The following is a 10791-nucleotide window of genomic DNA, read 5'->3' as shown; positions in this document are numbered from 1 at the left end:
CCCGTGTCCCCTGCATCGGCAGGCGGACTCTCAACCACTGCGCCACCAGGGAAGCCCAAGAGTTTTCTTTTTTATCAAGAATAAGAGCTGCATTTTATCAATTTCTTCCATCTACCGAAATGCTTATATAATTTCTCCCTTTATTCTGTTAATGTGATTAATTAAAGGAACTGATTTTGAATGTTAAACCAAACTTTCATTCCTGGAATGTATGCTCTCAGTATATAATATGATGCATTTTAAATATTTTGCTGGGTTAGTCTTATATTTATAATCATGTAAGAGATTTGCCTATAAATTTTCCTTTCTTATATTATCCCTGGTTCAGGTTTTGGTATCCAAGTTATGTTGGTCTCACAAAACAAGCTAGGAAGTATTCCCTCTTTTTGATGCTCTGAAATAACTGCACTTAATGTCCTTTAATTTTTCTTTTTAATGGCTATAGGATCTGAGGTAATGTCCCCTTTTTCATTCCTGATATCAGTAACATGGACCTTTTTTTTTTGCCCTTGATCAGCCTTGTCAGGAGCTGATCAAGTTTACAGTGTTTTGAAAAAACCAATTATTTTTGGTGTCATTATTCCTTCTATTGTATGCTTTCTATTTCAGTAAATTCTCCTTTATTATCCCCTGTCTTCTACTATCTTTGGATTGCATTTACTTTTCTTTTTCTAACTTCTTGAGATAGATATTTAGATCACTGATTTTCAATTTTCTTCTTTTCTAATGGAAGCTTTTAAGGCTATAAATTTTCCTCTAAACACAGATTAAGGTGTATCCCATACATCTTTATAGATCATATTTTCATTATCATTCTGTTAAAAATATTTTCTAATTTCATTGCAATCTCTTAATATACCGTAAACATTAAATTCCTCTACTCACTATTGATGGGCAGTTTCTCATCTTTTGTTATTATAAACAATGTTACAATGAATAACACAGTGCAAATGTCCATTCATATGTGTATATCTATAGGATAAAATTCCAGAAGTGAAACTGCTAAGTCAAAGGCTAAATGTATTAGTAATTTTGAAAGATGTTGCTACATTGTCTTCATAAAGATTATACCACTTTATACTAGCAATTTATGAGAATGCCTCTCACAGAAAGATTTTTAAGCTGGAGAATAATAAAATCAGAAGGCTCTGACTCAGGCAATAGAAGATGGCTAGCAGCGTTTCACAACTGGGATATGCCAATTTGGGGACACATTCTTGGGACTCCATCTATGAGCTCTCTTTAAGAAAATAGATATGTTATGTTTTCATTTTAATATTAACCTTAATAAAAATATTCTGAATCATAGATAAACATGTGAGTAAGTTCTGCCATGTGACTTTGGTGCCTATGTTTATAGTCATTTTGGCACAATGCAGTACTACTTTAAAAGGCAAGAGAAGTTAACGGGGGGCATACTTAAGAGCAAAATCTATTCTTTCACCTCTTAAAAGTCACCTCTCCCTGTGATCTTTAACATCTATTAAAATAAAATGAGAGAGGGGCTTCCCTGGTGGCGCAGTGGTTGAGAGTCCGCCTGCCGATGCAGGGGACACGGGTTCGTGCCCCGGTCGGGGAAGATCCCATATGCCGCGGAGCAGCTGGGCCCGTGAGCCATAGCTGCTGAGCCTGCGCATCCGGAGCCTGTGCTGCACAACGGGAGAGGCCACAACAGTGAGAGGCCCGCATACCGCAAAAAAAAAAACAAAAAAAAACGAGAGGCGTTCTGCTTCTTGTAATTGTAGAGTAATTCATAGGTAACAGTTATAAATTCTGGACAAAATGCAAAAAGTAATTAGTGGAAGGCACTGGAGAGTGACTAAAGGCAGGCAGATATTGGAGCAGAGTCAACACTTGGCAGACAGGAATGGCACTGGTTTTCCAGTTTTTATAGCTTTTAACCTGAGAATAGTTCCCCTATGTTAAGTCTTACTGGTTGAAGAATTGGAGGACAGAGATTAGGGTGACCATAGCAGTTGTAAAGTGAGGAATCCCAGAAAGAAGTAAGCACTGAGTGGGAGCCACGACTTCTGAGTATAATCCCCACTCAGATCTCTGGGTAACCCCTGAACTATGTATGTATGAGGCAGACTCCAGCAGAATAAAGCCAGCGGACACAGGGAGATGCCCAGAGCTATGCAGGAAATATAAGTATTCAGGAAATTTAATCATTTGTTTATTTTTCTTTTTGCCAAATTAAATGTCCTTAATATTTGGATTTTTAGGAAAGTCAGTTAACATCATCCTGATACTAGTGGAATGTTTTGTTTGTTTGTTTCTTCCGTGGAAGTGTTTGTTTTTTTTTTTTAATTGTAGTATAGTTAATGTAGGGAATGTTTTAAAATTAAAAATTAACAATTTAAACTTAAAAATCAAATTTTATTTTTTAAATGAATGGTATTACAAATTACTGACTTTTTACTTTTAGATAATCTAATACTGTCTTAACACAGTTTTTTAACATAAGTAGTGCTCTTTAAACTATTCACCTCTACCACACTAGGTACAGTCCAATGGTTTGGGAAATTATTTGTATTATTTACTTTTTTTTTTTCCTGCGGTACGCGGGCCTCTCACTGTTGTGGCCTCTCCCGTTGCGGAGCACAGGCTCCGGACGCACAGGCTCAGCAGCCATGGCTCATGGGCCCAGCTGCTCCGCGGCATATGGGATCTTCCCGGACCGGGGCACGAACCTGTGTCCCCTGCAGCGGCAGGCGGACTCTCAACCACTGCACCACCAGGGAAGCCCTGTATTACTTTTTAACCTCTAAAAATATACTATTTCTATAAATATAAAAGCAGGTCTAATCAACCTAAGGATAACTAAGAAAGAACCATAGAGATAAAGAATATCCTTGGGCTTCCCTAGTGGCACAGTGGTTAAGAATCTGCCTGCCAATGCAGGGGACACGGGTTCGAGCCCCAGTCTGGGAAGATCCACATGCTGCGGAGCAGCTAAGCCCGTGAGCCACAACTACTGAGCCTGCGCTCTAGAGCCTGCAAGCCACAACTACTGAGCCTGCGCTCTAGAGCCTGCAAGCCACAACTACTGAGCCTGCGTGCCACAACTACTGAAATGCACGCGCCTAGAGCCCATGCTCCACAACTAGAGAAGCCACAGCAATGAGAAGCCCGTGCACCACAACGAAGAGTAGCCCCCGCTCGCCACAACTAGAGAAAGCCCGCGCACAGCAACGAAGACCCAACCCAGCCAATAATAAATGAAAGAAAGAGAGAAAGGAAGGAAGGAAGAAAGAAAGAAAGAGAGAAAAAGAATTTCCTGATTTCCTGAAATAGTATTTAAAGCATCTTTATAAGGAGAAAAGTGACATTGAATATCAGGCTGAATTAATAGAGGAAGTTTGGGTTTACCAATTAAACTCTTGCAAGAATGTGGTGAGGTTGGTGAAGTACCTATTGCTTTAAATGGGGTGAGTGTGGGAGTGGGGCTCTGTTTTAACCGAAAACCTACCCTTCCATTCGCCTAGAGCAGCTGGGACATTCTCTTGCCTTAGGAGGCAGCCGGGAGGGCAGACCAAATGCTCCCTCAAGAGCAATCTACCTCTATTACTCCGATTCTTTGGTCACCATGGGATTAAAATATTAAAACAACTAATCTTCTAATATGGCAGAGTGTCAAATTCACTGAATACCAGTCCTCTTGGAATCAAATAAAAGGAGTTCTTGTGGAATATAAATAAATAACAGAAACAAATCTTTCCAATACCAATAGCTATCCAATGAAACATTAGCTCTTAATTTTCAAGAAATAAAAATTATCAGTAATCCAGAATGTGCTCTTAAACACAGAGTATTCCACCGAAATCCACAGTATTAGATTTAAGAGCACTAGATAAATTATACTTTCAAAAAAAAGATATAAAATAATACTTAGCTGGCACCTTATACATTCTCACTAGAATTTTCATGCCACAAAGACTCCCAAACGTAAGCTAACAAACACCATGGCTAAATCCTCAATTCAATTATGCCAACTACATATTAGGAGCTAATAAGCACTGAAGAAGATAAACTGTTGGTGCTTTTTTCTAAAACCTAATAACCTAGCAGAGGGATCAGACAAGCAAAAAGTCTAAAATCAGAATGTGGTAAATGTTATATAAGGAGTTTAAACAATTTCTGTGTAAGTTTAAATGAAGGGGTGTGCATGTCTACTTATGACATAGGCTACATGGAAAAGGCATCACTTGAGCTGTCCTAAAAGAGTCAGTACGATTAAAATACTTAAAACAAATTTTTAACAGAGTAACAATATGCATATAGCTTTCAAGAATCAGAGTAGTACAAGGTTCACAATGAAAAACAATAGACCTACTTTTTTCCCTCGTCAGATCCCTGTTCCCCAGATACAACCCCTTTCAACTTTCTTTTGCTGTTCACTTCCACATTGCTTATAAACATGCTAGACTGTCCAATTTAAAGTGTATTCATTGCCTTCCTACTAAGGAAGATAAGGATTTGGCTTTCTTCTACCTTTGTCCTCTGCTCCTTTGGCTTCCTCCTCCTCCTCTCCTACAGTTAATAATTCCTCCTCAGTGCCAACACTGTCCTTCATAACTATGCTTATTAGTTTACGTTCTATTTATTTTCTTATGTGTCTGTTTCCTCTATCAGACTGTGCTATACTCATCTTTGCATACCCATGTGCACATCAGTGCCTGCTCCTTTGTGGGAACTCAAGTTTGCTGAACTGAATTAAATGCAAAGTAATCCGCCAGCATAAAACATGATGAGGTGCCATCTGGAGACAGCCACAATACCACAGGTACAGTTAACTGACACCACCAGGGCTGGTATGACAAGAATAACTCAGAAATGCAGAAACTACTTGTCACCAAAAATAGATTTATGGACAAGAACAGATCCTGTCAAATTTAACGTATCAGAAGATCTCCCAGCACTCAATTCCCAGAAGTTTTGCTTTGGGCCATCGTCCTTAGGTAAGCTGCTCAGGCCTCATCCTCAACATTCTAAAACGTAATATTTGTAGCTTCCTCCTGCATCCACTAGAAAGGTTAAAAAAAAAAAAACCACTCAGCTATGTGAAAAAAAAATTTCAGCAACTCAGATATAAACTTTTTTCCACTTTAATAGAGGAATAAACCAAGGGTCTAAGGTAGCAAACCTAGGGTCATATAGGAGAGAATTTTGAGTGACTTTTTAAGGTTTGTGTAGAAAGGGAGATGGCAAATACTCAGCACCTAGACTACTGCTTCCCTTCACAGTCAGGGACAATTGAGCCTGTTACGCCTTCCCCTTGAGTCCTGCTCCTTGAAAGAGTCAAAGCCATAGCAAACTAACACGGCACTTGAGGGCATAAACAATGAGATGGCATTGTTTATACCTCAAATTTATTTATTATATCTTTTTCCGTATTACGTCCTTTGAGACACAGACGCTTGCTGAATGAACTGAACTATCCAGTAAGCAAAATATAAGATTGGTATATTTGCTTAAGAGAATCACTATTATGTTTTCCATGAGTCTAATGACATTTTAAAATTTTTCTTAAGGCTTTTTTTTTTTTAGAGTAGTTTAAGGTTCACAGCAAAATTGAGGGGAAGGTACAGAGATTTTTCCATATCTCCCTAATGACTTTTAAAATAATTTTTTATTTTGAAATAATTTCAGATTCAAAGAAAAGTTACAAAAATAGTGCAAAGAATTCATATATATGCTTCACCCAGATTCCCCAAATATCATTATTTCCCATATTTACTTTATCATTCTTTTTCTCCATATATATATTTCCTGATATATGTATACACACACACACACACACACACACACACACACACACACACACACACACACACACACACACATATATATGTATGTATGTATATATATGCTCTTTCCCCAATTTTTGAGAGTAAGTTACAGATGGTGTGCCCGCTGAACACTCCCATGAGCATTTTCTAAATACAAGAACAGTCTCTTATATAACCATGCTGCAATGATCAAAATCAGGAAATCAACACTGATACTATTACCTAATCTACAATCTACAGATTTCATTCAAATTTTGCCAAGTGTCCCACCAATATCTATAACAAAAAAAAGAAAAGAAAAAAGACAGAAACAAAGGAATAAAGAAACAAGAAAAGAAACAAAAAAAAAAGGTACCATGCTTTAGGAAGAGGAGAATAGCAGTGAAATAAATAACATAGGGTGAAGTATCAATATCAATAAAGGGAATATATTTTTTACATCTTTATTGGAGTATAATTGCTTTACAATGGTGTGTTAGTTTCTGCTGTATAACAAAGTGAGTCAGTTATATGTGTACATATATCTCCATACTCCTCCCTCCCACCCTCCCTATCCCACCCCTCTAGGGGGTCACAAAGCACTGAGCTGATCTCCCTGTGCTATGTGCTGCTTCCCACTAGCTAGCTATTTTACATTTGGTAGTGTATATATGTCAGTGCTACTCTCTCACTTCGTCCCAGCTTACCCTTCCCCCTCCCCATGCCCTCAAGTTCACTCTCTACGTCTGCGTCTTTATTTCTGTCCTGCCCCTAGGTTCATCAGAACCATTTTTTTTTTTTTTTTTTAGATTCCATATATATGTGTTAGCATACGGTATTTGTTTTCCTCTTTCTGACTTACTTCACTCTGTATGACAGATGGTTTTCTCAGAGTATATGCCCAGTAGTGGGCTTGCTGGGTCATACGGTAGTTCTATTTGTAGTTTTTTAAGGAACCTCCATACTGTTCCCCATAGTGGCTGTATCAATTTACATTCCCACCAACAGTGCAAGAGGGTTCCCTTTTCTCCACATCCTCTCCAGCATTTATTGTTTCTAGATTTTTTGATGATGCCCATTCTGACCAGTGTGAGGTGATACCTCATTGTGGTGTTGATTTGCATTTCTCTAATGATTAGTGATGTTGAGCATCCTTTCATGTGTTTGTTGGCAATCTATATATCTTCTTTGGAGAAATGTCTATTTAGGCCTTCAGCCCATTTCTGGATTGGGCTGTTTGTTTTTTTGATATTGAGCTGCATGAGCTGCTTGTATATTTAAGAGATTAATCCTTTGTCAGTTGCTTCGTTTGCAAATATTTTCTCCCATTCTGAGGGTTGTCAATAAAGGGAATATTTAATAGGCAAATATACTCCAGGTAAGAAGTAATGAAATCTGAGCTAGGCTATGGCACTGAAATAAGAAGAGGAAATAGAAACAAACATTGCAGAGGTACCTTTCATAGGAACTGGCGGCTGGATTTGAGACAGAGGATAAAATTTTAAAGTGGAAGAGTCAAAGAACTCCAAAATTTTTATTCTGGGTGAGGGCAGAATGACGTCACCATAAAACCCAATTGGAAAGCCAGGAGAAACAAGTTGGTGTAAAGGAAAATGAGTTCAGTTCTAGACATATTAGGTTTGAAGAAGCAACAGGGTATCCACGTGGAGGCAAGGAAGTTAAGTGAGGATTTGGAACTTGGCAGAAAGACTGAGGAGCTAGAGGTACACCTACAGAGGATCCACTGCTACATAGTCTCCTATTATGGACTCAATCTCCACAGGAAAAAAAAAGAGGACTAAAAACAGGCTCCTAGAGAAGGTCTATACTTAAGTAATCTCTGTATGTTTGTGTGTGTATTCCTGTATTAAATGGAAGGTTAGACAAAGAGACCTAGCTAGCCCTTTCTACTTCTCAGATCCAATCCAATGACTTTAAGTAACTAAAATATAAATAATGATCAGTGAGAGTTATGCTTAACCACTATTCACTTAAAATTTAAACTCTAAGAATTTTTTTGAAAATTTGGGGGACATAATATTTCCAACAAAACTTAAATTAGAAAACGAAAAGCATTTTTTGAATACCAATGGCAGGCATTGTCCTTGACTCTAGAGAAATCTGAAAGTGAAAAAAGACATGGTGAGCCCCCAGAGGGCCAACACGGTGGGACAGAGCACTTCATTTCCAAAGCTTATTATATCCAGATTCATATACTGAAAAATGACTTAGCAAATCAGATCTTAGGTTATGTCTTGGTTCTATGTTAACATTAAAAATTTCTTTCATGTATATCTATAACTTCTTATAAACATTTGAGAAGAAATTAAGCATATCTTCTAACTAGAGGATAGAGATTTTATCTTATTTGAAATGACAAATCTTCAACTTCATTACAGAAACACAGAATTCAATCCATAATACAGTCAAACCTCAATTAAGACCACTTATTTAATACCATCAGCATCCTGAATGGTGCCAAACTAAAATGCTTTGTTTTCTTAAAGAAAAGGGAAAACAACTGCTGGGGCAGAAAAGAAAAAAGAACTTGGGGGTGGTGAACATTAATAAAATCAGTCAAGCAGAACTAAAAACTTGAAGATTAAATTTAATGTGTAACTTTCCATTTTCCAAATGGAAGCTTTGAATAGTGACTTATGACTAAAACATCCAGCCTTTTCCAGGGAAAAGCTAGGGCCCAGAGGCAAAGCAACAGAAAACAAGAGATGACAAGAAAAGCAGACAGGAAGAAGAGAACCAGAAGTAGAGGTGAAATGAGCAATAATTATAAGTGCTGATAGAGAAAAGGCCCACAAGAAAAACTGAAGGCAGGACAATGTTTCCTTCTCCTGAGGAAAAAAGCCACTTTTAGTTCAAGAGGCAATCTAATGACCTCACTCCCAGATAAGTAATTTGGGGGCCAGGGCTGAGGGTGGTAAACCTCTAAACCTGCATCATTAGTACCTGTGTATACCACTTAGGTGTGAACCACTTTAGTGTTACTCACAGTTACTGGGAAAAGGTGACGTGAAACCTCATTATGTTGAATAACTGATTTTTACTATATTAATTATATTCTACTTTATTCTAGATTTTATACTAAAAAATTATTATAGAAATTTAAGCCTCACAAAAATTATGGATGAAACATTAGAATATGAAAATCTAGACTATATAATTTGAGCATTTCAATACCTTGATTTAAAGGGGTAAAATCTATTTGGTATCTATTAAATAGTATGCATTTTAAATGTGAACTTATTAAATTCTTATAACTACCTGACGAAAATGCTTTTATTGCAATTACTCAAATGATTATTAAACCAAAATTCTAAATTGTGGGCAATTTCTTTTTTCAATTAATACATTCACACTGTAAAAAAAAAAAAGGCCTAAAATAGTACAAAGAGAAGTAAGATTCCCTCCCTAGAGGCATTCACTGTCAACAGTCAAATACCAACCATTCAGCCGTCACTGCGCTGCCTTTTTTGGGGGGATGCGGGGGGACAGGGGAGAGGCAGCAATTACTGTTTGGACTTTTAAGTGCTGCATGCCAAATATACAATTAAATTATAACTAAGCCTTTATTATACTGGTTTTTAAGATGCCTCTCAGTTTCAGAGATGTTAACATGTGAAAAAATATGTATCTTAATGGGTGAAATATGGTATATGATGTCTCGCTGATTGTGTTTTTCAGAATTTAAATGCAGTATCTAAGAAGTAACACTACTTTATGGGATGGGCTTCAAATATCACCTTTATAACTATAAGAAATATAATTAGAAAGTCATCAATCATACACATGTTCCCAAGTAAATGTGGCTTTTCTAATCTTTCCATTGATCTGACCCTGCCCTCATACCACACTGCTTTAATTACACTAAGCCTTGACATCTGGTAGGAAGAATTCCTCTCTCTTGTTCATCTTCAACACTATCTTAGCTATTCATTTATCTTTACTCTCTCAAATGAATTTTAGAACCATTTGTCAAGTTTCCAGAAAAACCCTCCTGGATTCTGATCATAATCCTCCTGGATATAATGTAATTGCAATTATGTTAAATTTATAGATTAATTTGGGAGAACTGACATCTCTATAATTTTCAGCCTTCCTCTCTATGAACACAGTATCTCTTTCCACTTATTCAGGTCTTTCATGTTCTTCGATGCAGTTTTATATTTTCCTTCATAAAAGTCTTCTACATTTTTTCTTAAGTTTTATTGGTAGATACTTTATAGTCTTCTTGCTTCTCAGATAAGTATCTTTAAAAAAATTACATTTTCTATTTATGTCAGTAAAAAGGGATAATATTTATTTTTTTCTGTGATGATTTTATATCAAGATTGCTAAACTCTATAAATAGAAGGTGAACTCAGTTTCTTGGGTTTTCTATGTAGACTATTGCGATGGTTAACTTTTTTTTTTTTTTTTTTGCGGTACGCGGGCCTCTCACTGTTGTTGCCTCTCCCGTTGCGGAGTACAGGCTCTGGACGCGCAGGCTCAGCGGCCATGGCTCACGAGCCCAGCTGCTCCGCGGCATGTGGGATCTTCCTGGACCGGGGCACGAACCCGCGTCCCCTGCATCGGCAGGCGGACTCTCAACCACTGTGCCACCAGGGAAGCCCTAACTTTGTTTTCATATTTGAAAGCTCTAATGGTTTACACCTATGAAAATGTTACCTATTTACTTCCAACGGATATGTAATTTGAGTAGCTTTCCTCTTTAAAGGCGGGCTTTTGTGGCAATTGTGATCTTCCTTGGGACCAACTACTCCCTTAGTAACTTAGTTGCCATGTGTTGAGATCTTTGACGAGGAGATAAATGGCTTATAAAGCGATCAATTCTATCCAGGTCCTATCAGCATCATTTTTTGATATGAGTACCTATACACATTTACCTCAAACACTTTAAAAAAGAAAGGTCTAGGGCTTCCCTGGTGGCGCAGTGCTTGAGAGTCCGCCTGCCGATGCAGGAGACGCGGGTTCGTGCCCCGTTTCGGGAAGATCCCACATGCCG

General features: G+C 37.7%; 1 protein-coding gene across 3 annotated transcripts in view; it reads right to left on the bottom strand.

Annotated features, from left to right (window-relative positions):
• Positions 1-10791, bottom strand: part of LPGAT1 (lysophosphatidylglycerol acyltransferase 1) — a 61801-nt gene that overhangs the window by 4274 nt on the left and 46736 nt on the right. The gene's annotated exons all lie outside the window — the stretch shown is intronic.

Source organism: Lipotes vexillifer, unplaced genomic scaffold (genome assembly GCF_000442215.2).
Source record: "Lipotes vexillifer unplaced genomic scaffold, Lipotes_vexillifer_v1.1 scaffold570, whole genome shotgun sequence".
In the NCBI taxonomy this organism is placed as follows: Eukaryota; Metazoa; Chordata; class Mammalia; order Artiodactyla; family Lipotidae; genus Lipotes; species Lipotes vexillifer.
The sequence above is the reverse complement of the archived record's forward strand: the minus strand, read 5'-3'. Positions and strand labels throughout refer to the sequence as shown.